This window comes from Theropithecus gelada, chromosome 9 (genome assembly GCF_003255815.1).
Source record: "Theropithecus gelada isolate Dixy chromosome 9, Tgel_1.0, whole genome shotgun sequence".
In the NCBI taxonomy this organism is placed as follows: domain Eukaryota; kingdom Metazoa; phylum Chordata; class Mammalia; order Primates; family Cercopithecidae; genus Theropithecus; species Theropithecus gelada.
The window spans coordinates 83,903,426-83,930,525 of record NC_037677.1 but is presented as its reverse complement, the minus strand read 5'-3'; the positions used below and the strand labels follow the sequence as shown (position 1 = coordinate 83,930,525).

The 27,100-nt window shown below is 39.7% G+C and overlaps 1 long non-coding RNA gene across 1 annotated transcript; it reads right to left on the bottom strand.

Moving 5' to 3' along the window:
* Positions 1-25,289, bottom strand: LOC112631664. The gene is made up of 2 exons (XR_003121174.1): positions 24,714-25,289; positions 1-3,746 (listed from the first exon to the last, which is right to left on the bottom strand). It is a non-coding gene; the product is annotated as an uncharacterized LOC112631664 (long non-coding RNA).
* Positions 25,290-27,100: the final 1,811 nt, after the last annotated feature.

The following is a 27,100-nucleotide window of genomic DNA, read 5'->3' as shown; positions in this document are numbered from 1 at the left end:
CTTAATTGTGAAATGTTTTTTTTAAATCGGTCTTTTCTGGTTATTGAACATTTCATATGAATAAATTATTCTTCATGCACATGATAGCTTATCTGAAATAGCTTCCCAATTCTTTAAAATGCCAAAGGCATCTTTTCTCAGCATAAGGCATTTTGCCATCACATGGTTTATTAGCAGAATAGGAAAATTAATCTTATTCTAAGCAAAAGCAGAAATATAATTAGCTGAACCAAGAAAAGTGTGACATTTGCCCATGAACTCTTCATTCAGATAATGTATCTATTTTGGGAACTCATGAGACGGAAGCAAGACAAAAATATGAGAAGATATTAGGTTTCTCTATTGTTCAAAATTAGAAAATGGATGTGGCTTTTATGTTGACTCTTTCAAGATAAGAAAATAGTTAAAGGATGTATGAAATAAAAAAGTGACATCGGTGATTATTAGTAATTGTCTGCTTCACAGGAAGCAAACGGGAGTATCACTGTAGTTAGTGGTATGTGAACAACTGATTGTACTGGTTTCTCTTCATGCTCTCGCCTCTTCTCTTTAACTCTATGCTGCACATAGTATGGGATCATCTTTACCACATGCCCCTAGAGATTCTGTTTCACTTCACTCAGAGCCTAGAAACCACTTGCTCCAAAACTTGAAAAATATTAAGAGTTGATGTCCCCAGACTGCTCTTCAACCCTGAACTTGAACCACTAAGCTCCAGGACAAATTTGTTTAAAATGACTGTGCTTAAATTTTCATTTAGGTCTAAATTTGCTGGGAGAGAAGGTCTTTTGTTTGTATTTTCTCACATTGAGAATATTTACCAAGATTATTACACTGAAGAGCCTGACCCCATTCATTTACCCCATTTTTAAGATGTAGTAAAGACATTTTCTGCTGTGGAGGAAGCTATTGTGCAAGATTTTATCATGTATTGGAGGAAAATTTGAGTGTCTGAATTTTGTTTCACATATGTGTTCAGCTTTGCATGTGTATTTCTGTGTGCATACAGAACGTAGAAAAGAGTCTAGATTAGAAGACAATGTTCAAAGTGATTATTTCATCATACAGGTAACAAGCATAGTACTCTATAGGTAGTTTTTTGATTCTCTCCCTCCTCCCAGCCTCCACCCTCAAGTAGACCATGATGTCTCTTTTTCCATTATTTGTGTTCATTTGTTCTCATGGTGTAGCTCCCACTTATAAGTGAGAACATGCAGTATCTGGTTTTCTGTTTCTGCATTAGTTTGCTTAGGATAATGGCCTCTAGCTCCATACATATTGCTGCAAAGGACATGATCTTTTTCTTTTCTTATGGCTGCTTAGTATTCTGTGGTAAATACGTACCATATTTTCTTTATTCAGTCTACTATTGATGGGCATTTAGGTTGATTCCATGTCTTTGCTATTTTGAATAGTGCTGCAATGAACATACACGTGCATGTGTTTTTATGGCAGAATGATTTACATTCCACTGAGTGTATACCCAAAAATGGGATTGCTGGGTTGAATGGTAATTCTATTTTAAGTTTTTCAAGGAATTGCTACACTGCTTTTCACAATGGCTGAATTAATTTACATTCCCACCAGCAGTGTGTGTTACAAAAGATTATTTCTGAAGACTGAGATTACATGGGAGTATTCTTTTCTTTAGTATGTTCCTCTTTATTTTCTAGATTTTTTGCAGTGAGTATACCTTACTTCATGATGAGGAAAAAAATTGTTATTTCTCCACAATGATTGAGCATTTTGCATGAACACAATACTGCAATAAGTAATTAGGGGAATTAAAAAAAAACTTTTTTCTTTTTCGGAGCTTTCAATATTCACAAATAAATTGATACTATGTGATAATATTTGTATTGCCTGTTATGTGTCAGATACTTCTCCCATTTAATTTCACATACTCTATCTCCTTTAATCCAAATATAGAGAATATGTGTAAATCCACGCCGTGTTATATTATTCAGTAATTGTAAATAATGTTGACAATGAACATGGAGATGCATATTTTATAATAGTAAGCTACAAACACAAGATAAAAATAGGCAGACAGAAAGCTATGCATAAAGACTAAATGGAAAGCAGTCTGGATAGTGATAATTTTTTTCTACCTACTAAATTTACTAATAGGAGCATGTATCCTTCCCATAATGGGAGAAAAAGTGAACTTTTAATTATTTTTAATATATATGACAGCCATAGAACAATTCTGTGCTAACTTGGGGTATTTATGTGCAGCATATTGAACATTTAGTGAAAAGAGAGACCACTGTGAGATGATGAAGCTGGAGAAGTCTTCAAGAAGCAATGCAGGGCTCCCTGAGTACTTTAAAGGAAGGGCAAGTTTCTTTAAGAATGTGGAAGGAGGACAAGGAGGATGTTATAGAAAGAAAATTACTTGTACAATAGCAGCAAGAACTGGTCCATTTATAAAACAGGCGCTTGCTCAGGTGGTGGCTATGAGGATTAAGTAAGTTGGTGCACCTGGCATCATGCGGATGAAAGATACTCAGGAAATATTAGCCATCATGATGATGGTGCTGGTGAGAATGGAGAAGAGGGATGAATTCAAGACACAGTCCAAAGGACTAAATGGTAAACTTGTTCACAGTCTGGTTCCTTGAATAGAAATAAAAGTGCCAAATAGCCCTTCATTGTTTCTCTCCCAAGAGATCAGAAGGAGAGTGCCCGTGTCAGAAGGGGAACAGGGTGGGGAGCTGGGCAGCAGGGATAGGTGATGAGACAAGTTTGGGACACTCAGAGTTAAAAGTTTGGGAGGTAAAGGAAGTGTGGCCAGTGAGGTGGAGAACACAGGTGGCATCAGAGAAACAAGAGAGGGAAGATTTTTCAGGGATGTCATTGACTCTTTAGCCAGTGGAATCCAGGGGGAGTTGAAGAAGTGGAAAGAGAAGCCCCCCCCAGTGCTATTCTAATTGTGTCACCGCTTGAAGCACCCTGCTTTCCCTATTCTTGCATCTAATTGCAGTACACTACCATGAAACCAGTTCATTCTGTGCTCAATTTGCTGTTCTGCTTAAAGGGACTTAAACTTGATACCTGAAGGCCAATTGCTAGGGGCCATTAAATTTATTTCCTTCCAGGCACTGTATGTAGATAAGCAATTAAATGAGGGGAAATAAGTTGAGAGTCATTTATCAGGGAGAGAAAAAAAAAAACAACCATTGAACAAGGTTGTACAGGCAAACTTATTTAGATTGAAGAAAACATAACATTTAATTATTAGAAACAAATGCAAGCCTTGGTCCAGATCTTCCTTCCCAAACCTTTGTCATTTAGGGACTGAGAAGCTGAGTTGGGTGAAAGGTTGCATAGAAAACAAAAAGGAAAGCTAGAAACATGCCGAGCTCACGGAGATGAAGTTTCTTCTGTAGCTCCTAAAGCCCAGCCAAGGTGTCATCTAATGAGAATTCTCTCCATGCCAGGCACTGCGCTAAGCGTTTCACATCATTAACCAATGTGAGCCTTAGGCAACCCCAAAGCAGGCAGTCTGTTCATCCCAATTGCAGCTGAGGAGACAGGGTGAGTGAGGCCAAGCAGCTGGCTCAAGGTCCCCTGGCTGGTAAGTGGCATAGCCTGCATCCCTGCCAGGTGGTCCTGCTAACAAAGCTGGCGCTTTTCTGTCACCATGCAGTACCGCCTCCTGTATTATTAAAATGTACTATCAAGTTTGCCTCAAAAGAAAACCCTCTCTCTTCTGAGAAGCTCAGGAAGGTCCAACACGTTGCCTGCCAACAAAAAACGTGAAGAATTAAAAATTAGCCATTGTACGTAAATTATTAGCCATTTACATTATATGTAAATTATGTTTCATTAAACTTTAAAAATCAGAAAAAGATTTTCTTCTGGTAGATTTCCTTAAAGAAGTGTCATCTTTAAGTTTTACACTTAAGTGACCCATGTTATCTGTTTTAATGAATAATTTTCCTAGTGGAAAATTACGATAGTACTTTGGGTGGCAATCTAGGATAAAAAGTGATCAAGTGAACTCAGGAGAGTGAACCCTTTCTAACTGCACACAAATATAACTGTCTACTCTCTTCCTGGTGGCAGCAACTCAAAATTTCAGTTCATTCATTTATTTATTCAGCAAATATTTATAAACCAAATGAACCATATGAAATCGCCATTCTTGTAGGTCAAAAACAGTCATATGTGGGTAATTCCAAATAGTTCAACCTAATATGAAGAACCCTCTGTGTGGTAGAACAGATAATATCATGGGAGCTGGGAATATAGTGTTGCATAAATGGACCAAGGCCCTGCCTTTATCTTGCTACATTCTGGTGGTCTAAGACATAAACAAGCAAAAAGATACATTAACAAAATTATCCCAAATTGTGATAAGAAATAAACAGGATAAAATAATTAATAACTTTCTTGAGGTGAATTGAAAGCTACTCTGAATAAAGAGATCAGAAAAGGTAAGGTGGATAGAATATCAGAGGAAGATAGTTCCAGACAAGGGGAGCAGCAAGTTGAACGTCCATGAAGCAGATTGAAACTCCTGAGCAGGGCCCTGCTGAGTGAGGGGACTTGTTACTAGGGGAGTTCAGAGAAGTAAATGGAAGTGAGTTTTGTAGGGCTTCAAGGACCCTGACAAAGTGTTTGGATTTTATTCTAAGTTAGAAGAAACACACTGAAGGCTTTTTGCCTAAAGAGTTGACATGATTCAGTTTATGTATTGAAATATAACTTATGGGGATGGGCATGGTGGCTCAAACCTGTAATCCCAACTAGTTGGGAGGTTGAGGCAGGAGGATTGCTTGATCCCAGGAGTTCAAGGGCAACAGAAGGAGACCTTGTATCTTTTACATCTACATCTATATTCATCTATATCTTATGGGTAAAGGAAATATTCTATATTTTTATTATACTGGTTACATGACCAAATATATTTGTCAAAAGTCACTGGAATGTATACCTAAATATGTGAATTGCTGAATTTTACTCTATGCAAATTGTATCTCAGTAAACCTAACCAAAAACAAACAAACGAAAAGATAACTCTGAGCTGAAGCATTGAAAATTATTTCCCTGGAAGGTATTGGTTTGTCTTGTTTGTTTGTTTCCTTTTGGTGATATCATTTGTTGAACTCTGCCTGCTTAAACTCTGCACATGTATTGTTTTTTGTAAAATTAAAATTATATTTTAAAAAAGATAACTCTGGCTACTGAGTGGAGAGGAATTTATAAGACAGCAAGACTAGAGATAAGGAGACCATTTAGGAGACTATGGCAAGAAATGAGACTATGGCAAGAAATTAGACTATGGCAAGAAGTAGTCGTGGTGGTGATAGTGGAACTGAGAAATAGGAATAACATTAAAAATATAATTTGGAAGTAGAACTGACAAGACTTACTGACAGGTTAGATGTGGGCAGAGGGGCTAAAGAAAAAGAAATCAAGGATGACTTTTGGGTTGGGGTGTCCACATGGACAAGGCATGGTTGGGAAGAGGGAACAAACAGTTCAATGAAGGGTTTGTTTTGGATTTCAAAACATTTGAGGTGGCTATTTACTATTCATCCAAGTGGAAGAGTCAAGATGGAAGTTGGACACATAGGCCTGCAGTTAAAGGAAGAGATGAGGACTAAATTTGTATATCATCAGTATACATACGATGTCTTAATCACTTTGTGCTGCTATAACACAATATTACAGACTGGGTAATTTATAAATTATAGACATTTATTTCTCTCAGTTCTAAGGGCTGGGAAGTCCAAGATCAAGGCACCAGCAAGTTTGGTGTCTGAAGAGGACCTGGCATCTTCTCACTGTAGCACCCTTACATGGGAGAAAGGAGAAGAACAAAAAGAGCTTAACTAGTTCCCTCCATCCCTTTTATAAGGTTCTAATTAATTCACACAGGCAGGTCCCTCATGACCTAATCACCTCCCAAAGGCCTTGCCTCTTAACAATGCTGCATTGGGGATTGAGTTTCAATAGGAATTTTGAAGGGGACACACACATTCAAACCATTTCACATGATATTTAAAGCCTTGGGCTGGATTGAGATAGAAGACTCACGGTAAGGACATAGATATAGCAAAGAAGAGGGCCCTACAGCATTACAAATTTAGAAGACTAGTAGGGAAGGAGGATACAGCCAAGTAGGGAGATCCACATTGTCTGTTCCAAGAGGTAATATATATTTAATCCTTTGAGTGCTGAATCTGTGAATTAGTCAGTTTGGCTGCCATAACAAAACACCATAGACTGGGTGGCTTAAACAATAGAAATTAATTTTTTCACAGCTCTGAAACAGGGAAGAGGAAGATCAGGGTGCCAGCATGGTTGGCTTCTAGTGAGTGCACTCTGTGGCTTGCAGACAACTGCCTTCTCACTGCATGCTCATGTGGCCTTTCCTTGGTGCTTGCCATAGAGAGAGCTCTCTCTCTCTCTCCCCCACTTTTTATGAGGCTACAGTCCTATAGAATTAGGGTGCTACCCTTATGACTCCTTCAGCCTTAGTTATCTCCCAACGACCCTATCTTCAGATACAATCACATTGAGGATTAGGGCTTCAACGTATGAGTTTGCCAGGGGAGGACACAATTCAGTTCATAGTAACCTACAAGGAGACATATCAGGGGCACATTCTTGTCACGTGGCCAAACTTCCATTGCAAAATGACTACATTACAATGGGTCTTTATGTGAGTGTCTAGCACATTGTTGCAATTATGTGATGAACTATCATTTTGAATTTGTTGAGTTGCACTGGTGGAGGAGGAGGGGGAGGAGAAGAAAAAGAAGAAGAAGAAGATGATCATTAATTATGTACTCACTCTGTGTCAAGTACTGTTGTAAATACTTTTCCATGCATCACTACTTTGTCAAGTTTTTATGATAACCCTTTGAGGTAGACATTTTGTTTTATAGATGAGGAAACGGAGGTCCCAAGAAGTTAAATAACTTGCTTAAGGTCACAGAGCTAATGAGTGGCAGAACAATTATTCTAGCTCTGATTTTAAGGGATTTACTTAACTTTTACTTGGAATCCATGGAGTCATTGGGCTTTATTTAATAAGTATCTCATCATATTCTAGTTATTTCATCTCCTATAAGTGTTCAAAATTTGACAAAATTCAGATCAAAGGTGTTTTGGGGGCATTTTGGTGTCAGAAGCTATGAGGCCATTAAATATCATGTGGGCTGCATTAGTTTTCTAGGGCTGCCATAATAAAGCAGCACAGACTAGAAGGCTGTACATCTGAAATTAAGGTGTAAGCAGAGCCGTGTTCCCTCTGAAACCTGTGGGGGAATCCTTCCTCTCTTCTTAGCTTCTGGTGGTTTCATAGCAATCTTTGACACATGGTGAAATCTGACACAAATTAAGTACATAAGAAGGTGTTCCTTGGTTTTCAGCTGCATAACTCCAGTCTGCCTTCATCATTGCATGGTCTTCTCCTTGTATGTTTCTGTCTTCACATGGCCATCTTCCAATAAGGCCACCAGTCATATTGGACCAGAGGCCTACCCTATTCCAGTATGACTTCATTTTTATTTAACTAATTATATCTGCAATGATCCTATTTCCAAATAAGTTCACATTCTGAGATACTGGGGGTTAGGAAGATATGTTGAAGAGCATGTCTTTTTTTTTTTTCGGTGGGGGTTGGGGAGGATACAATTCAACCCAGAATTCCAGCCAGGGGCTTTATGGATATAGAGTTTATCATCTTAAGGAAGCACACCCCTTATTGCATCTCCCCTTTTTCCAACCCTAACATTCACAGAAAATTTCCTGCCTGCAGTTCCTTCCCTGGGTTTAAGGATTCCCCAATGCCAGGTGTTAAGTCTGCTAGGAAATCTGTAGATGACAGGGAAGAAAATGTAAAGAGAAAATAAAGTCCTCAAATGCAGCTAGAAATTGCTAGCTTCTACTTTTAAAATAAAGCAACATAATACTTTTTCTTCCAATTTATCTACCTTCAAAAGTCCCAACAAATGTTGTTCGTAGTACTGAAATCTATCATTTCTCTTTATTTTTTCCATTCTTCAAATTGAGCTATTAAGTCAAATGCTAATTACATGAAACATTGTTCTCTGTTAATAAATGTTTTGAGAAGTTCTGCTGCCTCAAACAAACAAATTAAATATTAAGTCAGTGTGGCATTTCAGTTGAATAGGGAAAAACAGATTACTTAATAAATGGTACAGCAATATTTGGCTAACCATTTGGGAAAATATAAAATTAGATGCCTACTTCGCAAATTAAATTTCAGATTTGTTAGAGACATATATAATTAAATTAAAGGCAGATCTTTAAAATTCAATAAAATTTAAAAAATTGCAAAATAACTTAAAATATGTGGCTATTTACTGTATTTGGGTATTGGGAAATCTTCTTGCTAGTTATAAACACTAAGATATAATCTACAAAGAGATAAATCAATTTACAAAAAACTTAAAACTTCATGTATATATAAAAAGCAGCACTATAACATGGAAAAAAGGAAAGATGTATATTGTATATGACAGATAATATGTTTATATTATACATATAAAAATACTTACAAATAATTTACAAAGTAATGTTCCAATAGAAAAATGAGAAATAATTTTAAAAGGCAATTCACAAAAGAAGAAATACAAATAGCCATTAAACTTATGAAAAGATATTCCTCTTCACTTAAAAAAAAAAAGTTAAATAGGATCTTTCAGGCCTCTTTCAGTTCTAACACACTGTGATTCTGAATACATAGGGTTCAGTTGGAACGTTTTTGCATAGATTTGCCCTTGAACTGATCCTCCAGTGCAAAATATTTTAATTGCTAATATAAAGTTTCATAAAAAGCACATAAATCTCATTCATTATAGTTCTAACACGAAAATCTGGATCTCTTTAGAACCAGCTTTATTAGGATCTCTTGGTTGCATATGTCAGAATCTCAACTCAAACTCTCTTATGAAAAAAATTCAGCAGATGTCTACCACCTCCACACATTCCTACATCCTTAATTTCCCTGTGTTTTAAAACTATAAATGAGTTATCTTAGAACCATAAAGGCAAATAGACCTCATTCTTCTCTCTTGCTGGGTGGAGAAGAATTAAATTCTCATACTTATAAGTCAAACAGCTTTAAGTAGAATAGACATGGAGGGCCAGCTAACCTCTCCAGGGACTTCCTAGTAATTTAGTTCCAGAAGTTTCTAGAAGAAAACCTCATTCCTGGCTTAACTCAGCCTACAACCTGAGCCTCTAGTTGCATCTCCCTGAAGCACCATAAGAACAGCAACCATGAGTTTAGAACAGCAACCATACGACAGCAACCATGTGTCATGGCTTATTCTCATCAAGCCTCCAGGTTGTAGGGAGCTTCAGTGATTATATTTTTGTTTAACAGCCCTCTCACTCACCCTCCTCTTGGGTCCCTTGGGTAATCACTCCCTCTCTTTCCATGTAGTCCAGGCAAACCTGTCAACCATATCTTCACCACCTTCCCCTTCCCAAAGTCTTACAACCCAAGCCAGTCAATCAGAATGTTCCTAGGGTTGGATTAATTGTTGTTAGGAGAAATGCACTTTTTGCCATGGAGCAGGCAAACTCAGGATGAGAAGCTGGGCTACTGGTGCCCAAAGAAAGTGATTTGTCACAGAAGAAGTTGAGGAAAGAAACAGGGAGGCAGGGCCAGATGATGAGGGAGACAGAGAACTATGTAAACAGGTGTTCTGAAGCTTGTCGTAGTCCCGGACTTCCCAGATGTGTAAGACAATAAATTCTCTCTTTGCTTACTAGCTTGAATTGGGTTTCTGTCATTTAAAACCTGATGGCTCCAACTTGTGGGCACTTCTGACTTACAGGGCAGCTCCCGCAGACCTCAGTAGCTTTACCAGTCTTCCTTGTTTTGTGAGCTACCATCTTCTACTATTTTGGGAGTGTGTAGGCATGATTAGGATTATCAAATGATTTCAATGATAACAAAGAACTGATTTGTGGTTTTGTTTTTCCAAAAATTCATCTTTCACTTCCAAAGAAGTGAGATGTATTTTACATACACACACACACACACACACACACACACACACACACTGCATTTCTGTTGGGTCCACTGATCCATGAATTTACCCTGACACTAAACATTCCTTTCCATTCTAGTTTTCAATACAGAGCCAGTTTCAGCAAGCTTAGAGTAGCAGGTTCTTTGCTGAAAAAAATATTTTGTTTCAGGCAAGTTGTGTCAGTTGATGATTGTTACATTACAAATTATCCTCAAGCTTACCAATTTTATTTTTATTTTTTTTGAGACAGAGTCTTGCTCTGTCACCCAGGTTGGAGTGCAGTGGCACCATCTCGGCTCACTGCAAGCTCCGCCTCCTGGGTTCACGCCATTCTCCTGCCTCAGCCTCCCGAGTAGCTGGGACTACAGGCGCCCGCCACCAGGCCTGGCTAATTTTTTGTATTTTTAGTAGAGACGGGGTTTCACCGTGTTAGCCAGGATGGTCTTGATCTCCTGACCTTGTGATCCACCTGCCTCAGCCTCCCAAAGTGCTGGGATTACAGGCGTGAGCCACTGTGCCCGGCCAAGCTTACCAATTTTTTAAAAAAACAAGTATCATCTCACAGTTTCTGTGAGTCAGGAGTCCAGGAGCTTCTTAGCTGGGTGGTTCTGCCTCAGAATCTCTTACAAGACTGCAGTCAAGGTGTTTGCCAGGGCTATAATCATCTGCAGGCTCAAATGGGGAAGGATTTGCTTCTGCACTCACTGCCACGGCTGCTGGCAGTCCTCAGTTCCTCCCTACGTGAGCCTCTCCACCAGCTGCCTCATAGCATGGCAGCTGGCTTCTCCCAGAGTGAGGAGTTTAAGAGTGAAAAAGTGAGCATGCACCCCCCAAGACAGAAGCCACAGTCTTTCAATAACCTAATCTCAAAAGTGACATTTCATCCCTTCTGCCAGATCTGAGTCCCTGTGTCCAGCCCACACTCAGAAAAGGGGAATGTAGCTCCATCTCTTTGGGGGAGAAGCATCAAAGAACGTGAGAATATATCTTTAAAAATCACCATACAAGTGGTGGCGCTCACTTCCCCAAAGAGAATCTGAGTTTTTCTAAAATACCCATCCTTTGTTAAAATGAGGTGGAGCGTAGATGAGGGAATGCGGCGGGAATAGGGAAGAAAACTATTCCAGGCAGAGGAGAAATGCTGTATCATCCACACACATTCCTCAACATACCTAAAGCTACCTTTAATGATTTTAAGTAAGAAAATGGCTGAGGGCTTTAAAAATCTTTAGTGGGAATTAGAAAGCCCCTAGCAATACAACTCAGTAAACTGGCATTAAGATACAGCCATGTGATTATCGTGGATGGGAAAACAGCAAGATTGTAACCATCTGCAAGCATGTTGATTGATTGGAGTTGCAAAGTACTATCATCTGGCCAATGGCATGCACAAGAAAGTGCAGACGAACTCTCAACTCCATAAGAAGCACAATGCCAGAGGAGTAGAATACCTATCTTAGCCCAGATGCTCACTGCCTCTGTCACGTGTGCTCATGCCACACCTGAGACACCGGCGGGGGTGGGGGGGTGGGGGGGTGGAGGGGGCAAGGGCAGCGTCTTGTCCTGTGTCCTCCCATTACCTTCATTCCCAAAGTATTTCTGCCTATAGAGCTCTCCCGGCCTCTAAACTCTTTCCAGCTGTGTCCAACCTTTTGCATGCAAGGACTATTTTGCTTATCTGTGGTGGTGGATATAATGAAAACTATGCACGCCCCCCCCCTTTTTTTTTTTTAGGTCATCAGCTATTGTTAGTGTTGTGTATTTTATGTGTGGCCCAAGACAGTCTTCTTCCACCCAGGGCAGCCAAAAGGTTGGACACACCTGCAATACTTAGTAATGTAGATCATTCATGTGGTGATAAATATCTTCAGACGAATAATTCTTTTTTAAAAATTTAAAATCACAGTTATTTGATGTTTTTCATTTGTGAATGCCTTTTACAGGTAGTCCCTACATTCTGGTGCTTTGAGTGCATGACTTTTCACTAGATCAGTGGTTCTCAACCTTGGCTGCACATTAGAATCACCTGGAAGTTTCTTTCCATTCCAAAATCCAACACAGAAATTAATAAGAATACTGAATCAATTTCAATGAACTAGGAGTGACAATTTTTACTAAAAAATATTTACTTAGCAAGAAGTCAAGACTGATCATTGTTTTAGGGTCTTTCTACTCAAAATGTGGCCTATGGACCGAGAGCATTCTTATCAGGTGATAAGGGAGCTGGGCGCTTGTGAGAAATGCAGAATTCCAGGCCCCACATCCAAATTATAATTTGCATTTTAACAAGATTCCTGGGTGATTCATATGCCCATTAAAATTTGAGAAGCACTGATTTAGACTTTCCCATTACCCTTCTTTTTATCACTTTGCACATTCTCCAACTTCCTATCTAGTGACCACAGAGGGTACCGACAGATTACAGCTTCAAAGCATAACCAGGATCAATAGAATACATTCATTCTTTCATTCCAGAAAAATCTATTTAGATGTAGGCCAGTGCCTATGGTTGTGCAGACTGTGCACCACATCTAGGAAGTACTATTCACATTGTAGACATTTTACATTGGTATTTTATTGCTACACCATTTTCTAGCAGATGGCAGTACAGTGTCTTGCAACAAAATCAATATACATAAGCTTTGGCTGGATGGAAGTTAAGTGCTTGAAGAAGGAATGCCTTTTTTCTATTCAATGTCCTATAGGCTAGATGTCACCTTAATGAGAACCAGGACCTGGCGACACAGCAGCAAACCAGAGAGGCCAAATTATTAACTATTTCCCATTTAATACAATTTGTTTATTAGTTTTTACGCAAAATTATGGTATGGTAGTTTTTAAAAATTCAAGGTATGTGGCATATTTTCCTTCCATTGCATAGGATATAGCCTATAATTTTAATGTTTAATATACAAAACACAGCTTGTGTTTTTTTCCCTTCACAAAGTTACAACAAATCTTGGAGCACAATCTGTAATTACAATACATTGTATGGAGATATTCCAGCCACTTTCGAGCTTTATACTTTACGGCATAGTTTCCAAGTACATGTTACAGCAGAAGTGAAAGAAAAACTCTATTTTTCTTAATATTCTATAATTCCTGTCATCAAGTGCCTTGGATGTGGACATTAGAGGATCAGTCAATATTTGTTTTAAAACAGTATTTTCAACTTCTTTTATATACCTTTTTCTTTCCTTCTCTTTTCTTCTTCCTTCTTCTTTTCCTCCTCTCCTCTCCTTTCTTCCTCCTCCTCCTCCTCCTTCTTCTTCTTCTTCCTCTTCCTCTCTCTCTGTCTCTCTTTCTCTCTCTCTCTTTCTTTTTCTCCAATGGAATGCTCTGACCTGGTTGCAACTTTTGGTGCAGAGAGAACAAAGATTTATACATAAGGATGCTCATGACATCATGATTTACAACAGGTAAAAACAGGAAGCATTTTAGATTTCAAACAAAAGGTAGGTGATCAAATATATCACTACACATCCAAGTAACTAAATATCACAGTTATTAAAAACTATGAGTCTAAAGAATAATTAATATCATAGGGAATACATTCATGTAAAATGTTAAGCAAAAAGTTTTAAAAGGTTAAAAGGAAAAAAAAAATCAGGGTGCAAAACCACATATATAGTGTAATCCGAATGTCCCTGGCTCCTTGCTACTTACATAGTCCATGGACTAGCATCAAAGCATCACTAGGAGCTTGTTGAAAATGCAGTATCTTAGGCTCCACCCCAAAACCCACTGAATCAGAATCTTCAGGTGATTCTTAGGCACATGAAAGTCTGAGAAGCATCACCCAGGCCTTATCAACTTTGGGGAACAGCAGTCACTTTGCTTTTACAATTTGAACCAAAGTTCATTAGCTCATTAGTACCCACCTACCTAATGCAGGACCACAGTCCCCTCCAACACACATCCAACACACATCCAGTGTCTCAGGTGGGTATCCATAAGTATAAACACAGGCACTGAGGAGGTGGCCTTACCTGCCCTTCAAGATCCCCAAGGGGGAAATGGTCTTTGATAAAAATGATTATTTGAAAATTGTGACAAAGAAAGGGGGATCTATTTCTTTCTCCCTGGCAATCCCTCATTGAATATGCCTTTTATGTCATCTCTACCCATTCGTTTTCCTTTCTGCTTCCTCCTATCCCCTCACACATGTCTCTCCTCTCTTACCTGAGAATCCTGAGAGAGTCGAGTAGGAAACCCGGTGTTCCAGAATTAGGAGAAATGACTGTGCTGTCATGTGCCATGAAGGATACCATCACAGAAAGCAACATGCATGCTCTCCCAACATCCACACTGGGACATGAGCATCACTGTCCCTTTATCATCCCAATGGCCACTTTGCTGCAGTCCCAACCTTGCTGATGTGACCCACTTTTGTCCACGCTGGTTAAAAACTCCCCTCTGACCACTACTCACATGGTTGGATCAGTCCACTATGGACCCAAGACGTGACTCTCGCTGCTTTACACTGCCATGTGGGACTCTATAAGGTCACTACTGTCTTGGTAGGCATGTGGGATCTGCAGTGTGGGATCCCACATGCCTACCAAGAAGGAGAAATGGGGGAGGATATGGGTTTAAGCAGAAATTAGACAAGGGATTGGGACTATAGAACATTTCTCCTGAGAGTTTTCAAGGAAGAAGACTTGTCTGGTTATATTCAACCGTAAAGTATGTAATACAATAGAAAAACAGAGTAACAGGTGTTATGAGACGTAGTGTCTTGTCCTGGTCCTTTGTGTGACTTTGGGAAAGTCATTCTCAGATGCTTATTTTTCCCCTTTTGGAATGCTGGGTAAAAGTAATTGCACAGTCCATCTCCCAGTTCCGGTTAAGCTCAAATGAGATGATGTTTGGAAACGAGCTTTGAAATTCCTTGGCCGGGCGCGGTGGCTCAAGCCTGTAATCCCAGCACTTTGGGAGGCCGAGACGGGCGGATCACGAGGTCAGGAGATCGAGACCATCCTGGCTAACCCGGTGAAACCCCGTCTCTACTAAAAAATACAAAAAACTAGCCGGGCGAGGTGGCGGGCGCCTGTAGTTCCAGCTACTCGGGAGGCTGAGGCCGGAGAATGGCGTGAACCCGGGAGGCGGAGCTTGCAGTGAGCTGATATCCGGCCACTGCACTCTAGCCTGGGCTACAGAGCCAGACTCCGTCTAAAAAAAAAAAAAAAAAAAAAAGAAATTCCTTAGGTGTAGCATTAGCAACAATAATATGCAGCACCATGGTAAGAAAAAAAGAGAGTCTGTTCTTTAAATTGGCCTCAAAAAATTTCACACCTGGATATCTGGTGGAACCCTCAAATTGGTATCGTATATTTTAAAGTCAATAATAACCTTGGAGACTGGTCTAGATTGAAAATCAACAGTACATTGGAGAGTGATACACAGCTGCTACCTGGTAGGGGAAATTGAGGGCATCCAGAGAGAATAAAGTGTTTATTGCAGTAGAGTGAGCAGGGAGAGTAGCATTATGTTCTAAAAATATTCAATAAAAGAATAGCCACGTTCTGTTTTCTCAAACATCTATGTAGGTGCTTAGATTCTAAATATGGAAGATTTTGCATTTCACAAGGTGCCTTTCATTCTCCGTAGATTTGTAGCAAAATAAAAATCATTATACATTTTAATGGCTTTGTTGATTTGGTTAAATTAGCTGAAGGCATTGCTGACTCCACATAAAATCCGTTTCTCAAAGTTCTTTAGCTTTTTGACTCTTTCATCAATTCTTCTATCAGTTCTGTCATCATTCTTTCCCTCCTCTCTCTTTCAATTTCCTATTGAAAATGTTCCAAAATAATTATAAAAGTCAGAGAGGCATGATGAACCTTTTTATTGGAAAGAGATGAACCTTCCAAACTCATTCTCAGCTCATCATCACAGCATTTGGAATATGGAGTAAAAATTCATATTTTGCAAGTGCCTTGGTGCTTAAGCATGCAGAACAGATGTTTCATTTCACAAGTTTTCCCAATTTATTACACATAATATCTCTATTTCTGTGAGACAAACACTGCTTTGGGGAATAGGCCTTTCCATTTCCTCCAGCAAGCTGATGCATGGAAATGGACCGTTGAGTCACCTTCTAGTCACCTCAGGAGAGGAGCTTTTCAAATGCTGTTTGTTCATTTTCATGCAAGGTCATCAAGGGGAAATAGTCACAGTCCCATACTCCTTACCAAAGGCTGTCACTTCTGCACATGGCATTTCTCCACCTGAAATGCGTTCAATTAAATGCACTCATCCTTGCTAGGCCTGGCTTGATTTCACATCTGTGACGTATTCCTTGATGAACTCGACGCCGAGTGGTTTCTTCCAACAGCTAAACAATACCTGATGATGACATTATTTTCACCATTATCATTAGCAACTTAGGAGGGAGAAAGGTGGTGTTGGGTGGGGAAGTCACACTAACCTCACCTTTCCCTGTTGCATTGTAAATTCCCCGAGGGCAGGGGTGGCTTGCACAGTGCCTTTTATGTGGTTGGTGTTTTTAAAACATTGCTTGGTTGACTACGTAGGATAGTGTTGCTGCTTTGGTAGCCTAACTTTGTTCTTACACTACGGCCAGTAGAGAGGGTGAAGAAGAAATAAGAAAATAAAAATCAATCCTAAAGAAAGTGGTAAGGAACAAAATTGGAGTTATTGGGGAAGCACAGAAACCTGAAGCAGATAACCCTCAGGCGTGAAGGCCTATTTGTCTCTGGTTTACACGCGCACCTGCCTCCATTTCTCTCCTATTTCTCCACCACCCCACCCCAACCAGGAGACAATTCCCCAACCAACCCTGAATATGTCTTCTAATTTCATATACTCAAGAAGGCCCAAACCATTTAATCTCAGTCACTGCTGGTGGGAGGGGCAATTGACACGACCATGATGGGAAAGCAATTAGGCGGCAGATATCAAGAGTTCTAAAAAACATTTATACCCATCGTCTCCGTCATTCCACTTCTGAGCTCTATCTTAATTTTTAACATCTTAAACATGGACAAAGATTTATGCCCCCAGAGTTTCCAATACAGCTTTATTAATACAGAGATAGGAACAGTGTAGCAGTCTAGTATCAGTCTAGTATCAGCAGTCTAGAAAGTCACAAATATGTGACTTTCGTGTACACAGTTCTATGAATTTTAGCACTCATATAGATTTTGTGTGTCCACCAACAATATAAAAATCAAAAACAGTTCCATCACACCAAAACGTTTCCTCTTAATATTTCTTTGTAGCCACACCCTCTCTTCATCCCTAAGTCCTGGCAACCACTGATCTGCTTTCCAAACCTATAGTTTTGCCTTTTCAGGAATGTCACATAAATTGAATCGTCAGTATGTAATCTTCTCAGACACGCTTTCTTCAGTCTAGTACCTTTGAGATTCACCTATGTTTGTGTGTATCAATAGTGCATTCCTTTTTTTATCGCTAAGTAGTACTTCATTGCATGGATGTATTTCTGTTTATCAGTTCATCCACTGGAAGATATTCAGGTTGTTTCCAGTGTTTGCTGATACATAGAGTTGCTATAAACATTCATGCACAGGATTTTGTGTGAACATAAGTTTTTATTTCTCTAGGGTAAATATGTAGAAGTGGGATTTCTGGCTCATATGGCGTGTTCACTTTATAAGACACCGTCACATTGTTTTCCAAAGTTAAAGGTATTTTTAATAATAAAAAGTACTTATGTTATAAATGGGAAAGTAGGAAATAAAACTGTACAGTACAAAATATGCATAGGGAGAAGACTCCAGCGAAATCTATCAAAATGGTAAACATGTAGTTGTTTGGTTAGGATTGGATTATAGAAGGCTTTTCTCTCTTTTACTTTTCTGTGAAAACTGTCTTCCACCATTACCAAGCAGTGAGTAAAAACATACCAAATTTACAGGAAGTATACAAGTCCTTGGGCTCCAAGCCCCACTCCCGCTATTAATTGTGAATCTCTACTGTTGTCCCAAGAGACCCTTCCCTAGTTTCTTCCTGTGAAAGTGGAGCCATGAATTCAGAATCGCTTCTTGTGTCTCTGCTGCTGCCCTTCTGTGATATCTAAGGGTTCCATTTCCTGCCTCTCTGTTAGTCATCAGGCTATGCTGCTCCCAGCTCGCTGCCTGTGCTTCTGGAAGCTTCCTCAGCTGGCCCATGCATGGCGTTCTCTTTCCCCTTGACGACCAGGAGCGCGCTCACCGCCTCCCCGCGGCACCCTGGTGGCTCCGTTCCTGCCTCGCTCGCAGGCACAGCGAGGGGAGGCCGGCTGGGGGTGGGGGTGGGGGTGGGGGTGGGGGTGGGGGTGGGGCGGGCCTGCCACTGCCCGCAGGACCGCGGTCCTGCTGACCCTGCAGGGTGGAGCCTCTTTTCTCAGGGGCCGAAGACTCTCCCTCCACTTCAACCTCCCTGAGGAGCCCGAATCATCAGGCAGGTCTGGTTATGAGGGAAGCCCACTGCGGGTCAGGACCGAGTTCCCTCTCACAAGACTCCTTGCCCCCTTGAAATCACCGGAGTTGTCCAGGAGCCTTCACCCAGCGGCGGGACGTTCTCGGGAGGTGGGGTGGCCCGGTCAGCCCGCGGCACACAAAGACCTCTAGGGGGCAGTGTTGTTTCACACCACATGTTCCTCTACCGGGCTTTAACAGACACCCTTAAACTCTAACCCGGCCAAGGCACTATTGCGTCTGTATTTTCCAAATACTTTACAATGAGTATGCGCTACTATTACAATCAGAAAAAAATATTAGATTACTAATAAGCTATTGAAAGTGGAGGAGATATCAATATAAAAATACCCACTCATGGAAGACATGGCTTAAAATATAAAACTAGCCTCTTTTCATAGTCTAGTTTCAAAGCCCAAAGTTATGTGTCCTTTTGTTAGATTGCTAGATGATATGGCTCTGGACTTTAATTCTCCATGTTTAAAATAGCGTTTCCGTATTTAAAATAGCATTTCAATAGCACTTTTAAAGCTTCTAAAATCATTTCTGTAATATTCTTTTTTCAGTGAGAAACAGAACAATGCTGCTTCCCTCTCTATTGCAGAGATAGCAAAGCGCTTTATAAAGAGATGAATTTTCGTTAGAACATCTATATGTCAATTCAGAATATTCTAATAAGCAAAAGGATATTGCTAACAATTTGTATGCAGCAGGGCATGAGTTTTGGAGTCTTTTCAATTCAGCTGTTCCACTTATGCTAGTTCACCCACTCCCTTCCTGTGCCGAGTTCCCTAGTGATGAATGGGGCATGTAGGTTATCAGATGAGTGGACAGGGAGGAAGACGGTCTAGAGTAGAAGATAAAGATAACCAACCCATGATGGAACCAACTCAGATGGAAATCAGCCCCACCAAGAGAAAACTTTATTCATGCACTGAGTATTTCTGGAACACCTTCCACTCGCCAAGCACTATTCCAGGTGCTGGGGATATAGCGGAAAACTGCACGTCAAAATTACTGCTTTCATAAAGTTCACATTCTGGGACTGGGTGGGAGACAGCTAGGAAAAAAAAATAAACAGGAAAAGTATCCTCTTGAAAGTTAAAATAGGGTAGAGACAGATTAGTGGGGGCTACTTTAGACTGGGGAGTCACAGAGGCCCTCTTTGAGGAAGTGGTAATTTAAGATGAGATCAGAATAACATAGCCAACCTTAAGAAGACAAGCGGGTGGAGGGAGTGTTCCAGGGAAAGGAAACACCTTATACCAAGGCTGGAACAAATTGAATGGGTTCAGAAAACAAAAGGAAGGCCCACAGTGACTGGAGCGTGGCATTTAGGGCTGAAGGTGAAGTCAGAAAAGTATATAAAAGTCTGGTCAAGTAACAGGCTCGTAGGCCAAGGTAAGGAATTTGGGTTTTATTTTGCTGCAGTGAGAGATGTAGATTTCACACAGAGGCATGAAATGGTCTGATATAGGTTTCCAAGAACCATTCTGATGGCCATTAGAAAGTGCAAGTTTGGGAATATGGTGATCACTGAGAAAGCTATGAGGCCCTGAGTGGTGGATCATGCCTGTAATCTCAGCACTTTGGAAGGCCAAGGCAGGAGGATTGCTTGAGGCCAGGAGTTTAAGACCACCCTAGGCAACACAGTGAGACCTCGTCGCTACAAAAAATAAAAATATAAGCCAAGTGCGGTGGCATGTGCCTGTAGTCCCAGCTACTCAGGAGGTTAAGGCAGGAGGATCGCTTGAGCCCAGGAGTTCAAGACTGCAGTAAGCTATGATTGCACCACTGCACTCCAGCCAGAGCAGCAGAGTGAGACCACGTCTCTTATGAAATGAAATAATGAAATTCAAATAATAAAATAAAACAGAAAGCTATCACAATAACTGAGGTCAGGTGTGATGAGGTGTGGACCAGGATTATAGCAGTAGAGATGGAAGGTAGCTCACAGAGTCATGACATATTTTGGAGAAGGAGCTGTTGGAATTAACTGATTTATTAGATTACATGGTTGGGGGTGATATGAATTAAAGCACTATTCCTAGCTTTTTAGTTTGAACAACTAAAAGGATGGTAGCTCCATTTCCAGAGATGAGAGGACTGAGGAGATCATGTTTCGGGGGGAATATTTGGTCTTTAACATGTGAGCCTATTGGACGAGCATTTGGGTAACTTCAGTCTTACTCCTCAGCAGCTGCTGTCGGCAGGGTGGGGTTAGGTAGGCAGGCACTACGTCTGAGCAAGCTGGTCTGATTACAGAGTTTTATCTGGAAGGGGAAACCCAGGGCTGGGCATACGATCTAAGGTTAGCAGCCTGTCACACCAACAGATAAATGTCTGTTAAGGCAATTAACACATAAGCATTCAGAAAGTGTACCTTGTCAAAGTGGCTTAATTCCAACTAGGTTGTTATTACTCAGTTGACACCTCTTGGCAGAGTTTTCTGATATTTTCTTTAACTCTTTAGTGTTATATTCACATGAATTGAAAACAGGTTCAGTTAAAAGGGTAAATTAAAAATATAAAACATTTTTTAAAAAAGAAAACAGGGCCAGGCGCGGTGGCTCACACCTGTAATCCCAGCACTTTGGGAGGCCGAGGCAGGCAGATCATGAGGTCAGAAGATCGAGACCATCCTGGGTAACATGGTGAAACCTCGTCTCTACTAAAAATACAACAAATTAGCCAGGTGTGGTGGCGGGCGCCTGTAGTCCCAGCTACTCGGGAGGCTGAGGCAGGAGAATGGTGTGAACCTGGGAGGCAGAGCTTGCAGTGAGCCGAGATGGCACCACTGCACTCCAGCCTGGGTGACAGAGCGAGACGCTGTCTCAAAAAAAAAAAAAAAAGAAGTATATGATGTAGACTCTACATTTTAATGTAATGTTTTATTAATTGTAATGAAACATTAAAATGTTTTAACATCCTTGAAATTTAAATAAGGGAAGTTTTGGGTTTCCATAAAGAGAATACATATACTTAAACACAAAAAGCCTGAGATGGAGGTTAAAAAATGGTAAAGCTGTAAAGAGCTGTTAAAAGCATAATGCTGTATTTTTCATCCCCTAAATTTTAAAATGTAAATAAACGGCTTTAGCGTTTGACCCCAAAGCTGGAGATTTGTTTTTTAATTTTTAATTTTTGTGGGTACATAGTAGATGTATTATGGGGTACATGTAATATTTTGATACAGGCATGCAATGCATAATAATCACATCAGAGTAAAAGGGGTATCCATCACCTCAAGCATTTATTTTTTGTGTTACAAACAACCCAAGTATACTCTTTTAATTATTTAAAAATGTACAATAAAATTATTTTTGACTATAGTCACTCTGTTGTGCTAGCAAATACTAGATCTTATTCATCCTTCCTAACTATTTTTTGTACCCATCAACCACACCCACGTGCCCCCCACTCTTCCCCTACTCTTCCTAGGCTCTGGTAACCATCCTTCTAACTCTCTATCTCCATGAGTTCAACTGTTTTAATTTTTAGCTCCCATAAATAAGTGAGAACATGTGACATTTGTCTTTCTGTGTCTGGTTTAGTTCACTTAACATAATGATCTCCGTTTCCATCCATGTTGTTGCAAATGATAGGATCTCACTCTTTTTTATGGCTGAATAGTACTCCATTGTGTATGTACCACCTTTTCTTTGTCCATTTGTCTGTTAATGGACACTTAGGTTGCTTCCAAATCTTGACTATTGTGAATAGCGCTGCAATAACCATGGGAGTGCAAAACTGGAGAATTTTGAAATAATACATTTACTCCTACAGAGATCCTGAATAATCATAGTTCTTGATTACACCCAGCTCCTCTTCATTATTTTAAGTATTCGTGTTCATCATTAAGTTGATCCTTCTAGTAAAAAAGCTGCCACAGCTTCAATTTCCTTTTGAGGACTGAGACCTTCCCACCTTAGCGAGAACTTTCCATGTTGAGGTCTGCAGCGAGAGTCACATTACCCAGAGGACTGAGGGGACCCCAGTTATGCCCCTGCAGATATGGGAACAAGAGGGCTGAATTCATGAGCCAGAGCCTTACAATACTGCCCAAAATCCCAAGATCCCTAAAGCAAATACCCAGGAAGGATTTGTCTGGATATCACCTTCGCCTCCTATTTAGAACAGGGTTGCCCTGAAAGTCTCTCCACCCATCACAGGAGAAGACCTTGGAGAGTGGCTAGCGGAATTCAGGTATATTCTTTGTGCCTGCATTCTATTTGAGCAGCCTGGGCACAGGGCAAGGAAAACTCTTTTGCAGAATCCACATTACTTGTGGAGCATAAATTGAGAAACTCTGATCCAGGAATATCCAACATTACAGTGGTCTCCTGGGGTCCCTACTAACGGGTCCTCTATTAATCTCCCTGCCCTCATTTCCTAGCATCCTCTCCCTCACTCACTCTGCTCCAGCTACTCTGGCCTTCCTCAAAAACAGACACACTTCTACCTTGAGGCCTTTACATTTGCCTAGAACACACTCTAGCTTGCTCTTTTACCTGCTTTATGTCTTGGCTTTCATGCCACTGTTTGAACAAGGCCTACCCTTATTAACCCCAATCAATATTGTAAACTTCCCTTTCACCACCCACTCTCACCACCCTCATTATTCAGTTCTTTTTTTTAAAAAAAGGTACCTATTATGTTCTAATACATATCACTGGGGTATGTTTTATATATTATATATTGTCTGTCTCCTCCCACTAGAACACAGCTCCACAAAGAGTGAAATGTTTGCCTGTTTGTTGGTTGACTGCTGTTACCCCTGGGCCTGCATCAGCACCTGGCGCATAGTAGACTCTCAAGAACAGCTGTCGATTAAATGACTGAATATAGCACATCTGGGAAAACAAAGGCTTGATTTGGTCCCTGTTTTCAACATTAGCGCTCCCTGCCCCAAGGCTGGTCCTCTCCTAGCACTGCCAGCCTCTGCCAGTCCTTAGTGGGACATGACCTGCCCTTGCCCACACACCTACTCGATCCTCACTCAGTAGTCAGCATCCATATCCCGCCGTGACTGACCCAGGCACACAGTGCCAGCAGCCCGTCCAGATTGGAAACTCTTCAAGTCTCAGTCTTTTCTCAGTCTGTACCTTGTCCCTGCATTCTCTCTCCTGTCCCCCTCACTGTAGACCTTCAGACATTCACCAATTTCCTGTTCTCTCTCTCTCAGTCGCTGGGAAGACTGGAGATGGGGCAGGACACCAATCTCCCCAGCTGCTCTTCCAGGCTCCGCTGCCAGACGAGCTCTTTGGTCTGTGATTTTTCTGCCAATTATTAGAAAGAAATAGACCTGGGATAATAAAAACAAACCAAGGAGGAATTTAAAAGGTTACTAAATCTTTTAAAATTCTGTTTTCTCAATGGTATTTTCTCATTTGTACTTCTCGGCTCTTTTTTGAGATGTTTACATAGAATCATCATCTTTCCTTATATACTCCCTTTTGGAGGAAAAAGTATTTTCAGAGTTTCTCAATTATGTCAAATAACAGAAAACATTTATTGGACAATTACTATGTGCTCAGCACCATAATGCATCTCTATGAAAATGAGCTCATTTAATCCTCACAACCTCTCAGTGACATGGATACTGTCAATCTTCCCATTTCATGGAGGAAAACTGAGGCCCAGAGAAGCTACCTAGTGGAGGACTCTAAGTTTAAGTTACAACTTATCTAATTTGAGAGTTCCAATTTTCAACTTCTACAAAATATCTCTGATACATGAGAGAAGCTGGAAAGTGAGATCATAACCACCAGAAAAATACTACTTGTTAGTGCCTCAAAAGAACTACCACTGGTGAGTAGAATTACAACACTGGCAACCCAAAACAGACATGCATGTCATGTTGTCTGATTTTGGAGACATTCTTTATTTTCAGTGGCATGTGCCATACATTTATTCATTGAGCAATTTATTGAGTACCTTTAATGTGACAAAAAGCCTGGCCACTGCAGAAACAGGTGAGCAAAAGCAAACACAGCCCTTACTTTCATAGAACAAATATTTCTTCTTGAAATCAAGTTCCTGGCACTGGGTATCAGTAGACTTGAAAATATGTATAACCAGCTGGGCACACATTTGTAATCCCAGCACTTTGGGAGGCCAAGGCAGGCAGATCTCTTGAGGTCAGGAGTTTGAGAGCAGCCTGGTCAACATGGTGAAACCGTGTCTGTACTGAAAATACAAAAATTAGCCAGATGAGGTGGCGTGAGCCTATAATTCCAGTTACGTGGGAGGCTGAGACATGAGAATTGCTTGAACCCAAAAGGCAGAGGTTTCAGTAAACTGAGATCATGCCACTGCATTCCAGTCTGGGTGACAGAGTGAGGCTCTGTCTCAAACAAAAAATCCAAGAAAATATGTTTAACCTATAACCAAGAATCTCATTTCTAGAAATAAAAATAATCTGAAGTAAACACAAATTAATTATGCATAGAGATGTTTATCAGAGGATTATTTGTAATAGCAACAAATTAGAAACAACTTGTATTCAAAAGTAGGTAAATCATTAGGTAAATTGTGGTACACCCACATATTGAAATATAATAGTCATTCACAATAATGTTTTCAAAAAGTTTAATATTATGAACAAATGCTGAAATTATAATGTTAAAAATGAGAAAAGTAAGCTATAAAACAATCTATTTAGTATGCTTTTTGATACATAAAATAATATATATGACATTATTTGGATATGTTAGAGTAAGCTACATGATATTAACAATTTTATAGGTCAAAAGGATGAAATATCAGCAATTTCATAATGGAAAAAATCTGAAAACAAAAAAGCCAAAATATCAGTGATTTTCACTCTTTTCCTTCTATTTTTGGCATTTTCCAGCTTTCGACAATGTACATATATTTCTAATAAAAACATTATTGTAAAACAAAAAGAGAACAAATGTTCCTCTTTCAGCTACTTTACTAAATCATGCAGTCTGATTGAGTACCTATAATCCATCATGCCAGTAACTGCAGCAAATGTAGCAATGGCCTGTAATTCCATTTTATACATACTGCAATAGATATTCAGCCCAGAATGATATTTCAAAACAGCAGTTTCTGAAGTAGGCAGCTGGTGCAGATAAAATAGATACCAAACTGTCAGTGTTTCATAGCCTTAGAGATAGGTTGCTAGGACCTAACTCATAACATTTCCAAGAAAGATGCATAAATTTCTTATTGATGATCTCAATTACTTCTAAAGCATTTTTGAGAAAAAAATATTTTTAGGACCAAAATAAAAGTAGGTTATAAAGTCCTAGCTCTTGAGGACAATGGGGAAAGAAAGATTTTATATGCTGGAAAGAGGGTATTTTTTTTGATAGATGATCTGAAATAACATATCAATCCTTCATTAGTCAGTGCTAATGAATAGTCACATCTGTTTTCATGGAACAATGGAGAATTAAATATTTAAATAATATAGGTTATTTTCAAAATTTAGTATAACTTCTCCTTTTACACTTACTTTTAACTGTATAAGTTATTCTCTTACTCTCTTTATATATAATATAGAATACACTTGCCCATAATCTCAATAGAATACACGAGAATATACATACACTAAAATATGTATGTACACATATATGTATACATACACATACATACACACACACTTTACAGTTTAATGAGTGCTAGGTACTATGTTGAGACTAGGTATAGATCTGTGAGCAAAACTGGCAGGTCTCTTACAGCCCAGTAGCAGAGACAGACAAACATGCAAATATATGCAAAATTATTAATTGTGAGAAATCAAATGAAAGCCAAGAACAGGATGCTGTAAGAAAGAATTAGGCTGAAGGAGAATTAGACTGGAGAGAACTTGGAATCTGAATCAACATGGGACGACGTCTCTGAGGAGAGGACATTTACACAGGAGAATGAGTGGAAGGAAAAGCCTCCTAGGCTTCAGAAAAGAAGGTTCTGACTCAGTGATAAGGAGCTATTCATACTGAGAGAAGGTCAGTAGACCTGGTGTTTTCTTGAGCAAGGCAGAGGGTCATCAAATGGTGTTTGAAAGGGAGGCCTGGGCCATGCGACTCAGAAGTCTACAGGTCCTGTGGAGGATTTATCCTAAGTAGAATAGGAATGTGCTAAAGTATTTTAAACAGGGAATGGTATGACTCGAGAAACATTTTTAAAGCATTATTCTACTGAAATATTCTACTGGGCTCTACTGGTTCTACTATTGTATTGGGTGAAATTCTGTGATGTCTGAGGTTTGCTTTAATAAATATTCCAGATATAAAGAAAGAAAGAAAATGTGGGAGTGGCAAGGGAAAGGATAACAGATAAAATAAAATGTCAAAATATTGAAAATTGCTAAGACTGAGTGATAAGTATATGGAGATTTGTTATACATCTCCTTGTGTTTGGGGATATGTTTGAAATTTTTTATAATACAAAGTTATTTTTCAAAAAGATAAAGAGTGAGCTTTGGCTCTGAGATTACCATCTCAATTCTGCCACTTACTATTAGGTATGTGATTTTAGAAAAGTGATTTTTCTTCTATAATCTTTAGTTTTCACATGTATGGAATAGTGATAATGACAGTACATACCTTATTGGCCTGTTAAATATATTAATGCAATAATAGTGGAGAGTTCAGCTCA